At 45.1% G+C, this 20,029-nt stretch overlaps 1 protein-coding gene across 7 annotated transcripts in view; it reads right to left on the minus strand.

The window, feature by feature from the left end:
- The window catches only part of ZNF146 (zinc finger protein 146), a 43,402-nt gene that overhangs the window by 21,995 nt on the left and 1,378 nt on the right, over positions 1–20,029 (minus strand). For 4 of the 7 annotated variants that reach the window (XR_009448835.1, XR_009448836.1, XM_059666945.1 and 1 more), the window contains exons 2-3: positions 19,864–19,925; positions 19,346–19,419 (exon numbers count right to left, since the gene is read on the minus strand). The gene's annotated coding sequence lies outside the window, so the exon portion shown is untranslated. Of the gene's footprint in view, positions 1–14,535; positions 14,557–19,345; positions 19,420–19,863; positions 19,926–20,029 lie in introns of those variants that run through there. The other 3 variants (XM_059666946.1, XM_059666942.1, XM_059666944.1) reach the window with 2 other exon arrangements.

Consider the following 20,029-nt stretch of genomic DNA (forward strand, 5'->3'; position numbering starts at 1 on the left):
ACTATGCTATATGCACATAATAACATCTTATCTATTCAGATGTTACAAAGAAAAAAAGATAACAATTAAGAAAAGGCATCTCCAGGCCATATTGTTAAGTGAAGGAAGTGAGAAAGTGATGTATATAGTATGATAATTTTAATGTAAGAAGGAGGGTGGGGAATAGGAGGGAAGAATAAATATACACTAGCAGCCCAACAAACAAAAAATTCACTTGATAAACAAGAAAATATATGTAATTGAAACGAAGAATGTGATAGGGGAGGGGAATAGAATGAGACAAGACATCTCTGAAATATATTTTTTGTTACATCAGAAATGCATTACTTTTCTAAATAATCAAATTCATTTTTTAAAAAGCAGTCCTTGAACTTGAGAACAAACTGAAGAAACAAACCCAACTGTTAACTTGGTAACATAATTCCTCAAAGAAAGGATTTATTTCAAATGACTTAAGAACAGAGAATTCTGACCATACATCATTGGTCAAACAAAAACAATAAAGACAAAAATCAATACAAAAAAATTTCTCACATGATATAGTATTTATGGTTACTATTAATATCAGCATTGTTATTTTGAAACCATTTTCTTTATAATATAAGACAAAGCTAAGAAAATAGTATTTATGTTAACTTGTTTCAGAATTTTTATTATAAAATACAGCTAGGAGATAATTAGTAAGCAAAGAGCTGTACTATTTATATTGAATTAGAAATAATAATATGAACTCATGGTTTTTAAAAATACATTTCCTAGCTCTGTTACTGAAATGGCCTTAAAACAATGTCACCTCTGCAGCAATAAAAACATGCAGTACTCAGGTCTTGATCTCTAACACTATCTACACTAATAAAAGAGAAAAATGGTAATTGGCGTACGGCGCTACCCTTTTCATTGGCTAATCAGGGCTATATGCAAATTAACTGCCAACTAAGATTGGCAGTTAACTGCCAACAAGATGGCGGCAAATTTGCATATGTAGGCACAATGCAGGGAGGCGAAAGGGAAAGCAGGAAGAAGCCCCCTGCCACTGACAGTGATTGGAAACTCAGGGGGGAGAATCAGGCGCCTTTTCCGCCCTGGCCAGTGATAGCAGGAAGTAGGGGTGGAGCCAGCGATGGGAGCTGGGCACGGTCGAAGCTGGCAGTCCCGGGAGCTAGGGGTCCCTTGCCTGGGCCTAAAGTGAAGCCCACGATCGTGGAGCCACTGCAGCTGCGGGTCCCCGCTGCCCGAGCCAAACGCCTCAGCCAGAGGCGTCCTGCAGGGGCAGGGGAGGAGCCTGCAACCGCAGGGAGCTGGGGTCCCCTGCCCAGGCCTGACACCTCTGCCGGTGGCCTCAGGCCTGGTCAAGGGGCCGATCCGGTGATTGGTGATCGGAGGGTGATGAGGATCAACTCCTCTGGCTGAGGTATCAGGCCTGGGCGGGGGGTGGAGCCGGGGATTGGGGGGATACAATGGTCCCCTTGCCCAGGCCTAAAGCCTGGGTCAGAGGCGTCAGGCTTGGGTGGGGGGTGGAGCAAGCGATCAGAGGGAGATGGGGGTCCCCTGCCCAGGCATGATTTCTGGGCCAGAGGCCTCAGGCCTGGGCGGGGGCCAGAGCCAGTGATTGGGGGGAGATGGGGGTCCCCTGTCCAAGCCTGACACCAATGGCGGAAGTGTCAGGCCTGGGCAAGGGGCCGATCAGGCGATCGGAGGGTGATGGGGGTCTACGCCTCTGGCCGAGGCATCAGGCCTGGGCAAGGGGCAGAGCCAGCAATCGGAGGGGTTTGGGGGTCCCCTGCCCAGGCCTGACGCCTGGGCCAGAGGCATCAGGCCTGGGCTGGGGGCAGAACCAGTGATGGGGGGAAATGAGGGTCCCCTGCCCAGGCCTGACGCCTCTGTCAGAGGCATCAGGCCTGGGCAAGGGGCCGATCCTGCGATTGGAGGGTGATGGGGGTCAACGCCTGAGGGCTCCCAGTATGTGAGAGGGGGCAGGCTGGGCTGAGGGACACTCCACACACACACACACACACACACACACACACACACACACAGTGCACGAATTTTGTGCACTGGCCCCCTAGTCCTATATAATAAAGAGCTAAATATGCAAATGGTTGTCACACCCTCATGCTGTCATGTTGTAACGGCTCAGAAAATCAACACTGGGGAGAGAGGAATGGGGACCAGCCAGGCACAAATGAGCACACAAGAAAGGAATGGGGACCAGCCAGGCTGCAGCCTGGGACAGGAACAAGCCGCCTGCCCTGAGGTCCTGGGCACCAGTGGCTGCGCCTGCAGCCCGGGAGAAGGGACAAGCCGCATGCCCCGCAGTCCTGGGCAATCAGGCAGGCAGAGGTGGTTAGGGGTGAGCAGGCAGAGGGGTTAGGGGTGATCAGGCAGGTGAGAAGTTAAGAGCCAGAGGTCCCGATTGCGAGAGGCAGTTGGACATCCCCCGAGGGGATTTGAAAGCTTTAAATGGTGGCATGTCAAAATGAAACAGGAGTCAGCTTAAAAGAATGTCCCTGAATTAAAACTTTGATGAGTGTTGCAAAGAAAACTAGCTACGGTTATTGTTTGTAAATATATTTTATTGATTTTTTACAGAGAGAAAGGGAGAGGGATAGAGAGTTAGAAACATCAATGAGAAACATCAATCAGCTGCCTCCTGCACACTCCCTACTGGGGATGTGCCCGCAACCAAGGTACATGCCCTTGACCGGAATCGAACCTGGGACCCTTGAGTCCGCAGGCTGACGCTCTATCCATTGAGCCAAACCGGTTAGGGCCTAGCTACGGTTATTAAGAGGATAATCCAGTACACCAAAAAGGTTGCAGGTTCAATTCCTAATAAAGGCACATACCTAGGTCATGGGTTCAATCCCTGGTTGAGGCACATACAGGAGGCAACCAGCGATGTTTCTCATATTAACCTCTCTCTCTCTCTCTCTCTCTCTCTCTCTCTCTCTCTCTCTCTCTCTCTCTCTCTCTCTCTCTGGCTCCCTCTCCCTCTCTCTCTCCAAATCAATTTTAAAAATGTCCTCAAGTGACTTTTTAAAAATAAAAAATGAGATGACGCTTAAAGAAGTAAATGGCAGGAAATTTTAGGAACAATTTAAGGTAGCAATAAAATAACTGTAAAAGGAATGAAAAAATAGAAAATTATCACATTGCTTAAGATTCCAAAATGGTGGCTGAGTAAGTAAAAGCTACACTGACATTCTCCCAGGACCGAACTGAAAATACAACTAACATACAGAAAAACCACCCTGAAATATCAAGGATGGAACCCTGCTGGAGAGAACCTGATAACCAAGGACAAAAAGTGGATACTGAAGAGACTGGTAGGAAAGGTGGAGGCATGAAAGGGCTAACCTGGCTCCCACAGACAGCAACTGAAGTTCCAGAGGGATATCTCAGCTATGGGGGGTTCCCATTGAGAACTCTGGGGTTTAACCCCGAATCTGGGTTCCCCAGACAAGAGCACCAGAACTGAGAAAGGTGCCCACTTAACATCTGTGAAAAGCAGCAGGGTTGCTGTCTGCCAGGGAGAGGCTGCAAATGGAGGCACCCTCTAAAGGGGCTAACACACAAAATTTTGGGTGCAGCCACTCATCTTAGGCTCTGGCATAGAGAGGGCAGAATGGACTGGAGTGTGTGAGCAAAAGCCAGGATGGGGCTCTGGGGTTGGAGCTCAGAGGGCAGACACCCGTTTCCTGTGCTGTCATTCTCTCATGCTGTGAAGGACATCTTTCACCTGCAGACCTTTGCTATGGGGGGAAGGTAGTTGCCTCACCCAGTTAAAACATCCCTTGCCCCACCTTGTGATCGACACCCAAGGTTAGTCAAGTCTCACTGTCAATGGCACTACAGGCAGAGGCAGGTTTATGGAGGCTTTGAGTCCTTGACTAATCTAATCCCAGGCCTGGGGCTAGGAAGAGCAGACACGGTGCACATCTTGATCCTTTCCAAAGGCATCCAGCCTCTGCAGAGGGAGCCACAAGCTAGGGATTGCTCCCAACAGGGTACTCAGGGCTAGTCACAAACAGCATCTGACACTGTCCTGCACTCGAGATTGGGAGTTGTAGCAGATTTACCTAATCCACAGACACAAATCAAAACAGACAGCTAAAATGAGGAGACAATAAAAAAGAAAGCCCCAAAAGAAAGAACAAAAGAATTCGCCAGAAGAGCTAAATAAAAAGGAGATAATATATAAGACCACACCTAATAGTTTCTAGGAATGCAGCACTGAGATCATCTGGAGAAGAAGCCAGTCTAGCCTACTGGAGGATGAGCCCTGCTGTAGAGAACACCCCAGCGTACGGGACCAGCTCCAGACTAATGGTGGACTGCTTCCAGGCATCCATGTCCCATCTGACTGCAACTCCATCAATGAGCCAGGCCTTGGACACTGCCCGCGACCCTGCAGCCACTCCAGCTAAAATCCTGCTGTCCCACCCGCAGACCTGCATACCCTAGGACCTCCACCTCCGAGGGTGCACAGCTCCCGCAGCAGTAAGTGCAACTCCCCCCTCTCCAGCTGCAGACCTCCAGAAGCCACAGTCACACTTTTCCAGCGATCAGGCCTCTGGAGCCCACCACTCCACAGGCAGCTTTGGTTGCCACTGTGAGCCCCCGCTGGGCATGCTCTTATACAAACAACGACGCATTGCCCTGGCAGTAAAAATTCTGAATTCCCCCTCCCTGGATACCTGTCCCCAGACACCCCGATCGCACGGCTTCATCGCCAGGGCCCCTCTGAGTGCATGAGTGCGCCACCCTCAAAAACAGATCGCGGTGCCTCTGTAAGCCCCCACTGGGCATGCACAAATTCAACCAAGGGCTCAAGGCCCAGGGAAATAGAATTTCGGACTCCCCCCACTTCCGGCTGCCTGCCCATAGACACCTCAGTCACACGGCTTCAGTGCCAGGGCCCCTCTGAGTAGACCGCCCTGGCAAATGGCTCCAGGGTACCTTTGTAAGCCGCCACTGAGCACATGGGAATACAACCAAGGGCACAAGACCCCGGCAGCAAAAACTGAATCTTCCCACTCTGCAGTTGCAGACCTCTGGACACCACAGTCACGCCTTTCCAGAGCGCAGGCCTCCTGAGCCCCACCACCCAGACAGACGGCTCCTGCATGCCTCTGTGAGCCCCCGCGGGGCACACGCGATTTCAACCAAGGGTGCAAGGCAGCAAAAATTGGGACATCCCCCTCCCCGGCTGCTGAACTCTGGACACCGCAGTTGTGCCTTTCCAGCACACAGGCCTACTGAGCACGCTGTCCCTATAGGTGGCTTGTGGATGCCTCCTTCAACCCTGGCTGGGGGCACTCATATCCAAACAAGGGTGTACGGCCCCAGCAGTAACAATTTGAACCTCCCCCTTCCCAACTACCTATCCACAGACACCGTGGTCGCGTAGTTTCAGCACGCAGGCCCCCTGAGGCCACCATTTCAGCAGGCGACTCCCGGGTCCCTCGGTGAGCTGCCACTAGGCACACTCGTATCCAATCAAGGGCTCAAGGCCTTGACAGCAGAAACTCGGACTTCCCCCTACTCAGCTGCCAACCTCCGGTCACTGCAGTTGCACCGATCCAGTGTGCAAGCCCCCTGAACCCGCTGACCCTGCAGGTGGCCCGTGGGTGTTTCTCTAAGCCGCCTCAAGGCACAACCCCGGCTGCTGGCATCCAGTACCCGCAGCAGCACCGCTGCAGCACGAGGGCCCCCTGAACCCACTCCTCCAGCAGACAGCTCCTGGGCACCTCTGTAAGCAGCCATTGGGCATGCATATGCAACCAAGGGTGCACATCCCCCAAAGCAGAAACTGGGAATTCTCCCTCCAAGGGACCGGTGGCAATCCACAATCACTCTGATCCAGCATGTGGGCCCACGAGCACACACCCCTTACAGACAGCTCCTGGAACCCTCTGTGTGCTGCCACTAGGCGTGTGCCTCTCCAACCAAGGCCACACAGCTCCCTCATCAGGATCCATGACATCCCCCTCCTGGCTACCTACCTGTGGACACCTTGATGAGTTACTGAGGACTTGCCTCCCTGGACAAGGTCACATTGTTTCAGCCACAGACCTCGAGATTCCCACATCCCCAGGTGCTGGATCCTGAACCCTCTCGTGATTCAGAGAGGGAAATCACTTTGGCCAGAGTCCCACTGCCTCAACCACAGACTACAAGACACCCGCCCCCCCACATGTAATGGGCTCTAAGCCCCTCGTAGTGAGTTGCAGAGTGACGCTAATCCAGCAAGAGTTATACCACACAGGAGAAGTCGCAGTACCTGAGCCTCAGGCCCCGAGACTCCTTCCTCCCAGGAAGTGGACTCTAGGAACCCACAGTGAGCCCATACTATTGAGACCTCAGACCACCTTTTCCACAAGAGCCGGAACCACAATCACATCCAAAACAGCTTGCACAACAAAGCCCATGACAAGATTTCATCCATGAATAAGAAACTAACATTCAAGATCCAACTGCATCAAGAGAACCCAAATAGTTCAAGTAGGGAGCTCCGCTAGATCACCAAGCCGAGGAGACCTGAGAGATCACACAAGTAGCACCACCCCCAAAAGAACCTAGATAGCAAAGCAGTTGGAGCTAGGACACAGAAACAATTTAAACATTCCAGCAAAACATCGGGAGAGAAAAAAAAAAAAAACAATCTCCAAATGAAAGAAAAAGAGAAATCACAGGAAAGGGAATTAAATGAAATGGAGGAAAGTAACATGTCAGAGAAAGAAGCCAGAGTAATGGTTATGAGGATGCTCAAATGCCTGGATGACAAACACAAACAACTCAATGAGAATTATAAGGAGCTGAATGAGAATGTCACCAACATGAAAAGGAACCAAGAGGAAATGAAGAATGACATACCTGCAATAAAGAACATAATGGAAGGCTTAAACAGTAGACTAGAAGAGGCAGAAGACTGCACCAGCGAATTAAAAAACAAGGTAGGAAAAAATACACAAACACAAGAGCAACCGGAAAGAAAACTTAAAAAGCAAGAGAAGAGCCGAAGGGAGCTTTGGGACAACACAAAACAAAACAACATCCGCATAATAGGGGTACCAAAAGGAGAGGAAGCGGAGCAAGGAATAGAAAACCTGTTTGAAGAAATAATGACAGATAACTTCCCTGATATTGGCAAGAAAAAACCACACAAGTCCAGGAAGCACAGTGTCCCAAACAAGATGAACCCAAAAAGACCAACACCTAGACACATCATAATTAAATTGGCAAACATCAACGACAAAGTAAGAATCTCAAAGGCTGCCAGGGAGAGACAGAAAGTTACCTACAAGGGATCTCCCATTAGAATATCAACTGATTTCTTAACAGAAACACACCAGGCCAGAAGGGAATGGAATGAAATATACAAAATGATGCAAAGCAAGGGACTGAATCCAAAAATACTATACCCAGCAAGGCAATCATTCAAAATTGAAGGTGGAATCAGGAGCTTCACAAAAAAGGGCAAAGAGAGCTTATTATCACCAAGCCAGCAATGCAAGAAATGCTAAAGGGACTGCTGTAAAAAGAAGACACAGAAAAGCAAGAAGAAAAAGAAAATTTAAGAATAAAAATGATGACAAACAAGAATTTATCAATAATAACATTAAATGTAAATGGAGTAAATGCTCCAATCAAAAGACACAGGGTAGCTGAATGAGTAAGAAAACATGGACCACATATTTGCTGTCTGCAAGAGACCCACCTCAGAACAAAAAATTTACACACACTGATAGTGAAGGAATGGAAAGTAATTTTTCAGGCAAAACAAAGTGAGAAAAAAGCTGGGATTGCAATACTTACATCTGACAAAATAGACCTCAAAGTGAAGGCCATAACAAGAGATAAGGAAGACCACTATATAATAGTAAAAGGAGCAATTCCACAAGAGGATATAACTCTGGTAAACATATATGCTCCCAATGCAGGAGCATTCAAATAAATACAACTACTTCTGGAAGATATCAAGGGAGAGATCGATAGCACTACAATCACAGCAGGGAACTTTAACACCCCACTGACACCATTGGATAAATCCTCTAAACAAAAAATCAGCAAAGAAACAACAATCATAAATGACTCACTAGATCAGATGGACTTAATGGACATCTTCAGAACATTTCACCCCAAAGCTACAGAATATACATTCTTCTCAAGTGCACATGGGACATTTTCAAAGATAGATCACATATTAGGACACAGGCATAATCTCTTCAAATTCAAGAAGACAGAAATCATAACAAGCATCTTCTCAGATCACAAATGGCATAAAACTAGAAACCAACTACAATAAAAAAAATCAAACACTTGGAGGCTAAATAGCATGCTATTAAACAATGAGTGGGTTACCAAAGAGATCAAAGAAGAAATAAAAAGCATCCTGGAAACAAATGACAATGAAAACACAACAATCCAAAACCTATGGGACACAATGAAAGCAGTCCTGAGAGGGAAGTTCACAGCTCTACAGGCCTACCCCAAAAAACAAGAAAAAATGGTAATAAATTATCTAACCTTGCAACTTAATTAGAAAAAGAGCAACAGCCCAGAGTGAGAAGAAAGGAAATAATAAAGATCAGAGCAGAAATAAATGACATAGAGACCAAAAAAAAAAAAAATACAAAAGATCAACGAAACCAAGAGCTGGTTCTTTGAAAGGATAAACAAGATTGATGAACCTCTAGCCAGGCCCACCAAGAAACAAAGAGAGAGGACCCAAAATAAACAGAATCAGAAATGAAAGAGTTGAAGTAACAACTGACCCCACAGATATACAAAAGATTGTAAAAAAATACTATGAACACCTCTACTCCAACAAACTGGACAACCTCGACGAAATGGACACATTCCTAGAAAAATACAAGCTTCCAAAACTCAATCAGGAAGAATTCAAAAACCTGAATAAGCTAATAACTACTGATGAAATTGAAACAGTAATCAAAAAGCTTCCAGCAAACAAAAGCCCTGGACCAGATGGCTTCACAGGGGAGTTTTACCGAACATTCAAAGAAGAACTAAAACCAATCCTTTTCAGACTATTTCAAAAAATTCAAGAGGAAGGCACACTTCCAAGCTCTTTCTATAAAGTCAACATTACCCTAATCCCAAAACCAGATAAAGACACCAGAAAGAAAGAGAATTACAGGCTAATATCCCTGATAAACGTAGATGCCAAAATCCTCAACAAAATTCTGGCAAACCGGATCCAGCATTACATTAGAAAGATCATACACCATGACCAAGTGGGATTTATTCCAGGGATGCAAGGCTGGTACAATATCCGCAAATCAATAAACGTGATACATCACATAAACAAGTTGAGAAACAAAAATCACATAATCATATCAATTGATGCAGAAAAGGCAGAAAATTTCCCTAACCTGGTGAAGGAAAAAGTCACACCAGTTAAGGAAGCACAGAGAGTTCCAAGTAAGAAGAACCTAAACAGACCCACATCCAGACACTTCATAATTAAAATGCCAAAATTAACGACAAAGACAGAACCTTAAAGGCAGCAAAAGAGAAGCAATTTGTTACCTACAAAGGAGCTCCCATAAGGCTGTCAGCTGATTTCTCACCAGAAATTCTACAGGCCAGAAGGGAAGGGCATTAAGTATTCAAGGATCTAAAACTAAGATTACTATATCCAGCAAGACTATCATTAAAATTGATGGTGGGATAAAGAGCTTCCCAGACAAGAAAAGACTAAGTAAAGGTGTTTATGACCAACAAACCAGCACTACAATAAATCCTAAAGAGACTTCTGTAATGAGAACAAATAGAGAAACATAGGCGTATAGAATTTAAATGGCAATAAATTAGTACCTATCAGTAATAAACTATATCTAAATGGATGAAATGCTCCAATCAAAAGATAGGGTAGCTGAATGAAGATAAAAACATGACCTAATTATATGCTGTGTAGAAGAGACCCACCTCAGAACTTAAGACTCACAAAGGATGAGAGTGAAGGAATGGAAAAAGTTTTCAAAATAAATGGAAACGAGAAAAGGAAAAAAAAAAGCTGGGGTAGCAATACTCATCTCTGATAAAATAGACTTCAAAATGAATGCAATCACAAGAGACAACAAAGGTCACTACATAACACAAAAGAGTTTGATACAACAAGAGGATATAACCCTGGTAAACATATATGCACCCAATATAAGAGCACCTAAATAATTTAAGAGAAAGAGCGACAGTAATATATTCATAGTAAGAAACATAACACCCCACTGACTTCACTGCATATATGTTCCAGACAAAAAATTAAAAGGGAAACAGAGAATCTAAATTACACATTGGATCAGATGTATTTAATTGACATTTATAGAACACCCCAAAGCTGCAGTGTATACATTCTTCTCAAGTGCACATGGGTCATTCTCAAAGACAGACCACGTTAGGACGCAAGTCTCAACAACAAGCATGTCAAACTCAAAGGCTAACACAGGCCAAATAAACAAGGCTAAGTTTACATGGGCCCCCAAAAAACAAAACCTTCAATTTTCATAGAAACTAGGTTTATTTTGATAGAGACATGCTGAATACAAAGGGTTGAAATAAATGAGTAATCATTAACATAAAATAACTAGTAGCCTGGTGCACAAAAATTTGTACACTCGGGGGGGTCCCTCAGTTATTAAACATTTATCAGCACAACACTGACCACATTGGTGGTGGTGGTGGTCTTGTCAGAATGTGTTATATTATGCAGATGAAAATCTATTTAAACAGATTTGATGTAGATATTTTCAAAGATGGAAGAATTGTCCCTGTCAACTATTTTAGTTGATTCATATCTTCACTAATTGTCATCATTGCGAAGTTTTCAGTCCCAAATGTACTGCAGGATATAATAGGTCATGCGCTGTCCTTGTCTTTTGTAGCCTTTGTTACTTTAAGGACTCTAGTTTTCCATTTATATGTTTAAGTACCAACCTTACCGGCTTAAAAATGTAAGCTTTTAACACTGCTCTCCCTGTTCCGTATCCTTCCGATGAAAAGTGGAGTTGGGTTGCAGCACAGGAGAGAAATTCAGAAGGGGAATATTGAAGTAATGACTGCTGTAGGAGAAGAGGGAACCTATTTCCCTAGCCACAGGCGCTGGGGCCCTGGACCACAGGGCTGGCAGCTTCTCCAGGTGGCTGCAGCCTGGGACCTCGGGCAGGTAGCTTGTCCGTCTCCTGGGCTGCAGACAGCTGCAGGCACTGGCGCGTGGACCAAAGGTGGGCAGCTTCTTCTGGGGTCTTCTTCTTCTTCTTCTGTGCTTCCAGGGAGGGCAGTCAGTTATGTGTATATGTGTGTGCATGCAAACATAGGCGTGTACACGTGTGTATGTGGAAATCTGTTGGGCAAGTCAAAATCATAGAAGAGTTGCCCCCTATCACTTGAATCTTCCAGAGATATCCCCCACTTTTTTATACTATCACTACTGGAGAGTCAGTATTTGCAGCCAGACAGCCAGTGACTCTCGCAGTGTCTATTTCGGACTTCTTTCCCTGTCTTCCGACCCCAATCATATTTCCACCTGGATGCATCATTTTTACTCCCAATATGCTGTATAGAGAAGGAGTCAGGATGCTGTCTTCCCATGAATAGTACTCAGTAACAAACCAACTGCATTTTAGTTGGGCAATGCCCCTACCCACCCTTCAAATCCCTTCCACCATGCATTTCTCTTTCCCTTTTTGTTTGTTGGATTGTCCTAATGCTCCTTCTCCTCACCCTACCACCCTTGGATCGTAATGTAAAATTCTTTTACCATGTCAAGAAATTATTAAAAATACAGGTACTTTGAAAAAAAAAACAGGTACTTCTCCAAACACCAGCCGGGGGGGGGGGGGGGGGGGCAGGAAAGAGGTGGCTGCTGGTGGCCACCTCTTCCCTGCCCCGCCCGGCTTCTCTGATTATCCATCACCAGCTGGAGGCTGGGGGGGGGGGGGGGGGGCAGGGAAGATGAGGCTGTTAGCAGCCGCCTCTTCCCTGCCACACCTGGCTTCTCCGATCACCAACCAGGGGGCGGGCAAAGGCGGCTCCGGTTCTCAAATCACGGCCGGGGGGCATGGCAAAGGTGGCCTTTTGCCCTGCCACCTGGCTCTTGCCTGCCACCTGGGTTTCCGATCACCATCAGTGGCAGGCAGCTTCTTCCGTCCTTCCCCTTTCGCCTCCCAGCACTGCGCCTATGTATGCAAATTAACCGCCAACTTTGTTCGCGGTTAATTTGCATTCGCCCTGATTAGCCAATGGGAAGCATAGCAAAGGTACGGTCAATTACCATGTTTGTCTATTATTAGATAGGATAGAACATTTTAATAAAAATTAACCTTTTTCTTAAACATTAACATACCAGATACTAAATAACTGCACAAATTAGTAAGCATAACGCAAATACTAAACCTATTTTTCTTGTTCTCCAGAAACGAAATATTTCCTGTTGCTCACTCCAAACAAGTCAGTCCAAGACTAATGAATGACATGGCAATCGGCTGCTAAAATATTCACTGCTAGTATTAGTGGAGAGAAATGGAGCACCAGAACGTAAAGAAAATGAATGCAACACAATTACAATAATCAGTCAATAGTGAATGTTGTAGTTCATTATTAATAACTAGTGGCCGGGTGCACGAAATTCGTGTAAGGGGCAGGGGGTGCGGGGGGCAGTGAGGGGTATCCCTCAGCCCAGCCGGCACAGTCTTCAACCTGGGACCCCTCGGGGGATGTCCGACGGCCAGTTTAGGCCCAATCTGTGGGATCGGGCCTAATATGGCTGTCGGACATCCCTCTCGCAATCTGGGACCACTGGCTCCTAACCACTCACCTGCCTGACTACTTGATCACCCCTAACCACTCTGTCTGCCTGCCTGCCTGCTCACCCCCAACTGCCCCCCCACCAGCCTTCTCACCCCCAACTGCCCCCACTTCCCAGCCTGATTGCCCCAACTGCCCCCCCTCACTAGCCTGATCACCCCCAACTACTCTCCCTTCCTGGCCTGACCGCCCCTAACTGCCTCTGCCCCAGCCCCGCCACCATGGCTTTGTCCAGAAGGTATTACCCTTTTATTAGTATAGACTAGAGGCCTGGTGCACAAAAATTTGTGCACTCGGGTGGGTCCCTTAGCCAGGCCTGTGCCCTCTCACAGTCTGGGACCCCTCGGGGGCCCCTTCCACTGGCTGCTGGCACCAGTTTCCTCCGAAACCCAGGCCTTCGCTCTTCGCTGGGAGGGGCCAGCGCGCGAGGGCCGGGGGCTTAGCTAAGCCCCCAGCTAGCCGTGCGCCGCGGGCCCTGGGGGTATCCCAGTGGTATGGCGGAGGCCGCGGCGCACCAGAGGCCCCCCTCTTTGCTCTTAGCTTGCCACGCCGGCCTTCGCTCGCGGCTCCTGCCCGGGGCCAGCCGGCTTCACTCCATCGCTTGGTGCCTACATATGCAAATTAACCACCATCTTTCTTGGCAGTTAATTTGCATATCACCCTGATTAGCCTATGGGAAGCGTAGCAAAGGTACGGTCAATTACCCTTTTTGTCTTTTATTAGATAGGATTATGATTAACAAGATACTATAAAAATTAAGTTGAAACTTTTATTAAAATGTTCCTTACATACCATTATATTGACTGGGCCGCAAAAATATTCGTAGTGGGCCGCATGTGGCCCGCGGGCTGCAAGTTTGACATGCTCTACAAGTTCCAGAAGACTGAAATCATATCAAGCATCTTCTCAGATTACAATGTAATGAAATTAGAAATGTGAACTACAGTAAAAACACTCAAAAACATTCAAATACATGGAGGCTATTAAACAATGAATGGGTTACCAATGAGATCAAGAAAAATCAAAAACATCCTGGAAACAAATGAAAAATGAACACAAAACAACGCAAAATCTCTGGGACACAGCAAAAGCAGTGTTGAAAAGCAAGTTGATAGCAATACTGGCTTACCTCAAAAACCAAGAAAAGACAGCCAGTTGGCCTGGAGATCAAATCCCCCTAGTATTAACTACAACAATCAAGGCTTAACTACAACAAGACTGCGCACAAAGACCACTAGGGCGTGCACCAAGAAAGCATAAAAAATGTGGAGACAAAGAAACAGGACAAAACTGTCAATGGAGGATACTGAGTTCAGAACCACACTTTTAAGGTCTCTCAAGAACTGTCTAGAAGCCGCCGATAAAGTTACTGAGATCCTCAAGAAATCTAATGAGACCCTCGATGTTGTGATAAAGAACCAACTAGAAATTAAGCATACATGGACTGAAATAATGAATATTATACAGACTCCCAACAGCAGACCAGAGGAGCGCAAGAATCAAGGCAAAGATTTGAAATGCGAAGAAGCAAAAAACACCCAACCAGAAAAGCAAAATGAAAAAAGAATCCAAAAATACGAAGATAGTGTAAGGAGCCTCTGGGACAGCTTCAAGCGTACCAACATCTGAATTATAGGGGTGCCAGAAGATGAGAGAGAGCAAGATATTGAAAACCTATTTGAAGAAATAATGACAGAAAACTTCCCCTACCCGGTGAAAGAAATAGACTTACAAGTCCAGGAAGCGCAGAGAACCCCAAACAAAAGGAATCCAAAGAGGACCACACCAAGACACATCATAATTAAAATGCCAACAGCAAAAGACAAAGAGAGAATCTTAAAAGCAGTAAGAGAAAGAAACTCAGTTACCTACAAGGGAATACCCATACGACTGTCAGTTAATTTCTCAACAGAAACTTTGCAGGCCAGAAGGGAATGGCAAGAAATATTCAAAGTGATGAATGCCAAGAACCTACAACCAAGATTACTTTATCCAGCAAAGCTATCATTCAGAATTGAAGGTCAGATAAAGAGCTTCACCGATAAGGAAAAGCTAAAGGAGTTCATCACCACCAAACCAGTATTATATGAAATGCTGAAAGGTATCCTTTAAGAAGAGGAAGAAGAAGAAAAAGGTAAAGATACTAATTATGAACAACAAATATGCATCTATCAACAAGTGAATCTAAGAATCAAGTGAATAAATAATCTGATGAACAGAATGAACTGGTGATTATAATAGAATCAGGGACATAGAAAGGGAATGGACTCACTATTCTTGGTGGAGAAAGGGGTGTGGGAGATGCGGGAAGAGACTGGACAAAAATTGTGCACCTAGGGATGAGGACAGTGGGGGGGGGGGTAAGGGCAGAGGGTGGGGTGGGAACTGGGTGGAGGGGATCTACGGGGGGGGAAAAAAAGAGGAACAAATGTAATAATCTGAACAATAAAGATTTACTAAAATAAAAAAAAAATTAAAAAAAAAAAACAAGAAAAATTAATAATAAACTTAACCATACAACTTAAAAAACAAGAAAAGCCCAGAGTAAGTAGAAGGAAGAAAATAATAAAGATTAGATCTGAAATGAATGACATAGAGGGTAAAAAAAACAACAAAAAATCAATGAAACCAATCTGGTTCTTTGAAAAGATAAACTAGATTGATGAACCATTAGCCAGATTCATGAAGAAACAAAGAGAAAGGACTCAAATAAGTAAAAAGAAACAAAATCAGTGTAGTAATGACACCACAGAAATACAAAGGATTGTAAGAAAATACTATGAACTATGTGCCAATAAGCTGGACAATGAGGATGAAATGGACAAATTACTAGAAAAATACAGCCGAAACCGGTTTGGCTCAGTGGATAGAGCGTCAGCCTGCGGACTGAGAGGTCCCAGGTTCGATTCCGGTCAAGGGCATGTACCTGGGTTGCGGGCACATCCCTGGAGGGGGATGTGCAGGAGGTGGCTGATCGATGTTTCTCTCTCATCGATGTTTCTAACTCTATCTCTCTCCCTTCCTCTCTGTGAAAAATCAATAAAATATATTTAAAAAAAGAAAAAGAAAAATACAATCTTCCAAAACTCAAACAGGAGGAATCAGAAAACCCGAATAGGCCAAAGAAATAGATGCAGTAATGAAGAAACTCCCAGCAGATAAAAGCCCCAATCCAGACAGCTTCACAGGGGAGTTTTACCGGACCTTCAAAAACACAACTGACACCTATCCTCCTCAAACTATTCCAAAATATTCAAGAGGAAGGAACACTTCCAACCTCTTTTTATGAAGCCAGCATTATCCTAATTCCAAAACCAGATAAAGACACCACAAAGAGCCCTAGCTGGCTTGGCTCAGTGGATAGAGCGTCAGCCTGCAGACTGCAGCGTCCCAGGTTTGATTCCCGCCAAGGGCAATGCCTGGGTTGCGGGCACAATCCCAAGTAGGGGGTGTGCAGGAGACAGTCAATCAATTATTCTTTCTCATCATTGATGTTTCTATCTCTCTCTCCTTCTTCCTTCCTCTCTGAAATCAATAAAAAAATATATATTAAAAAGAAAAAGACACCACAAAGAAAGGAAATTACAGGCCAATATCCCTGATGAACACAGATGCTAATATCCTCAACAAAATATTAGGATATCGGGTCCAGCAATATTTTAAAAAGATCATACCATGACCAAGTGGGATTTATTTCAGAGGTGCAAGGCTGGCACAATATTTGCAAATCAATAAATGTGATATATCATATAAACAAATTGAAAGACAAAAATCACATGATCATGTCAATAGAACCAGGAAAAAACACTTGACAAAATCCAACACCCATTTTTGATAAAAACTCTGAGCAAAGTGGGAATAGAAGGACCGTATCTTAACATAATTAAGGCCATATATAACAAACCTACCGACAACATCATATTCAATGGGCAAAAATAAAACCATTTTTCCTGAGACAGGAACAAGACAGGTCTGAATTCACCACTCTTATTCAACACTAGAGGCCCGGGGCATGAAATTCATGAACGGGGTGCGGTGGGGAGGGGTCCCCTCTGCCCAGCTTGCACCCTCTCCAATCCGGGACCCCTCGGGGGATGTCCAACTGCCAGTTTAGGCCAGGATTGGGCCTAAACCGGCAGTCAAACATCCCTCTCACAATCCTGGACCACTGGCTCCTAATTGCTCACCTGCCTGCCTGCCTGATTGGCCCTCACTGCCTCTGCGTGCCAGCCTGGTCGCCCTTAACTATCCCCCCCTGCAGGCCTGGTCACCCCTAACTGCCCCGTTGCTGGCCAGGTCACCCCCAACTGCCCCCTCCCTGCCAGCCTGGTCACCCCCCAACTACCCCCCGTGCTGGCCTGGTCACCCCCCAACTGCCCCCCTGCCAGCCTGGTCACCCCTCATGGCCCCTTCGCCGGCCTGGTTGCCCCACGCAGCCTGCTGTTCAGTCGTTTGGTCATCTCTCAGTAACCACCCTGCCAGCCTGGTCGCCCCATGCAGCCTGCTTGTTCAGTCATTTGGCTGTCCCTAACACCCCCTGCTGGCTTGGTCGTAGGCAGCCATCTGTGAGGGCGTGAGGGTTAATTTGCACATTACCTGTTTATTATATAGGAAGGATAATACTGGCAAGGATGTGGAGAAAGGAGAACCCTAGTACACTGATGGTGGTAATGCAGACTGGTGCAGCCATTATGGAAAACAGTATGGAGTTTCCTCAGAAAATTAATTATGGAACTGCCATTTAATCCAGTGGTCCTACTTCTAGGAATATATCCTAAGAAACCCAAAACACTAATCTGAAAGCATGTGTGTAATCCTATGTTCACAGCAGGACAATTTACAATACCCAAGAACTGGAAACAGCCCAAGTGCCCATCAGTAAATGAGTGGATAAAAAAGCTGTGGTACATTTATACCATGGAATACTATGCAGCAGTAAAAAAAGAAGGATCTCTTACCCTCTGAGACAGAAGGGTCCTGGAGTATTATGCTAAGCAAAATAAGTCAGTCAGAGAAAGATAAGCATCATATGTTCTCACTCATATGGGGAATCTAATGAACAAAACAAACTGATGAACAGAGTGGATACAGAGTCATAGAAGCATGGCACACACTATAGAATCTCAGAGGGAAGGTGGAGATGGGTGGGTAGGTAGGAAGAGACCAACCAAAGACCTTGTATGCATATATGCATTACCCATGAACACAGACAATAGGGTGTTGAAGGTCTCAGGTGGGTCATGGGAGCAGGTTATAAAGGATCAATGGGGGGGGGGGGGGGGGGGAGGACACAGTAATACTTTCAACAATAAAGATTTAATTAAAAAAAGAAAATTATCACTTTCCAACCCCTGACAAAAGTACCCTTTCAGACAAGAATTATTTATTACTAGAGGCCTGGTGCATGGATTTGTGCACCGGTGGGGTCCCTTAGCCTGGCCTGCGTCCTCTCGCAACCTGGGACCCATCAGGGGATGTTGGACTGCCAGTTTCGGCCCAATCTGGCAGTCCGACATCCCTTGAGGGATGTAGTAATGTGCGAAGCAGCAGGTGGCCAGGGTGCCGCTCCTGCTCATCCCACCCTGCGGCGCCTGCCACTGCCACTCGGTAGTGCTGCCATAGAAGCAGGAGAGGTTCGCACCGCCACAGCTGCACTCGCCAGCTGTGAGCCTGGCATCTGGTGCCATTTGGTCAGCTGAGCCACTAGGGGGCAGCTCCTGCGTTGAGCCGTTGAGCATCTGCCCCCTGGTGGTCAGTGCATGTCATAGCTACCTGCCAGTCATCCGGTCCTTTGGTCAACTGGTTGTTTAGGCTTTTATATATATATACACTAGAGGCCCGGTGCATGAAATTCGTGCACAGTGGGAAGCGGGGGGGGGGGGGCTCCCCTCAGCACAGCCTGCACCCTCTCCAATCCAGGACCCCTCAGGGGATATCCGACTGCCAGTGACAAAAAGGGAAAAATATAATCTTTAATGTTTGCTCAGTCATATAGTATGTCTCTCCTGATATTATGCAATTTGAAGATCATTACCTACTTATTCTGTCCCTAAAATGTCACAATTGAAATTTTAAAAAAATATCAGAGGTTCTGAATTAGGACCATGAGAAAGTAACCACCATAGAAATCAAAGAACAAAGTTCCTGAAGGTGGTGGTGATGAGTTTCTAAGATGAATGTAACTTGAACCCAGATAGCTAACTTCTTCATTCCAATTATAAAAAGAAATGCCCCTCACCCCAAAATGTTTAAAGGTGGAAATAAGAAAGGAGTGTGTACACATCTGAATCTTTCAGAAATTTCTACCAGAAATAGTACAAATAACTATACTATTTCTGAGGAAGTATTATTTTGCACATGGCATAACAATACTATTTAACATTTATCCAGTACTTACTATATATCAGGAACTATTCTAGAGAATTCAGAACTCCATGATCTGCACAACCATCCTGTGAATCTAATACTATTATTTTCTCTATATTACTAGATGAGAAATTGAGGCACAAGGTTTAAGTACCTAAGATTACCAAGGTACAAAGTGGCAGAGGAAGGAGTTAACAGAGGCCGTCTGACTCCAAAGCTTGTTTCCACCTTTAAAAACAAACAAACAAACAAACAAACACTTTAACTTTTGAAAATATACTAAACTCAGAGTAGAAAACAAACATAAAAAGGTATTTGCCTTTGCCCATCTATCCTTGTACCACTACCCCCAACAGAGATAGCCACTTTTATTAGTGTCTGGTGTATCTTGAGTTTTTTAATGGAAACAAATATATATATGTTTCTCCCGCTTCTTACTCCAAATGAAGCATATCATACATTCTGCATCTTGCTTTTTTCACTTAATTTATTTTTTGAGTTATTTCAAGTGTCAGTATACAAAAAGCTTCCTTTTCATTATTTTGTACAGCTGCATATTATTCTGTTCTGTAGATGTACCATAATTTTATTCAATCAGTCTCCGAATGATGGGCAAGAATTGTTTCTAATCTTTTCCTATGCCAAACATAAATAAAATGAACAACCTCTTACCTGTATAATTCAATGCAAATGCAGATACATTTGTAGGATTAATTTCGATATGAAACAGCTGGCTAAAAAAAAACAGAACAAAAAAACATTTGCAATTATAGATATTGCTGAATTGTCCTTCCCAGGCCAGCTCCATGCTAATACTATTTAAATTTCCAAGGATTTA

The sequence above is a fragment of the Myotis daubentonii genome, chromosome 15, assembly GCF_963259705.1.
Source record: "Myotis daubentonii chromosome 15, mMyoDau2.1, whole genome shotgun sequence".
Taxonomy (NCBI): domain Eukaryota; kingdom Metazoa; phylum Chordata; class Mammalia; order Chiroptera; family Vespertilionidae; genus Myotis; species Myotis daubentonii.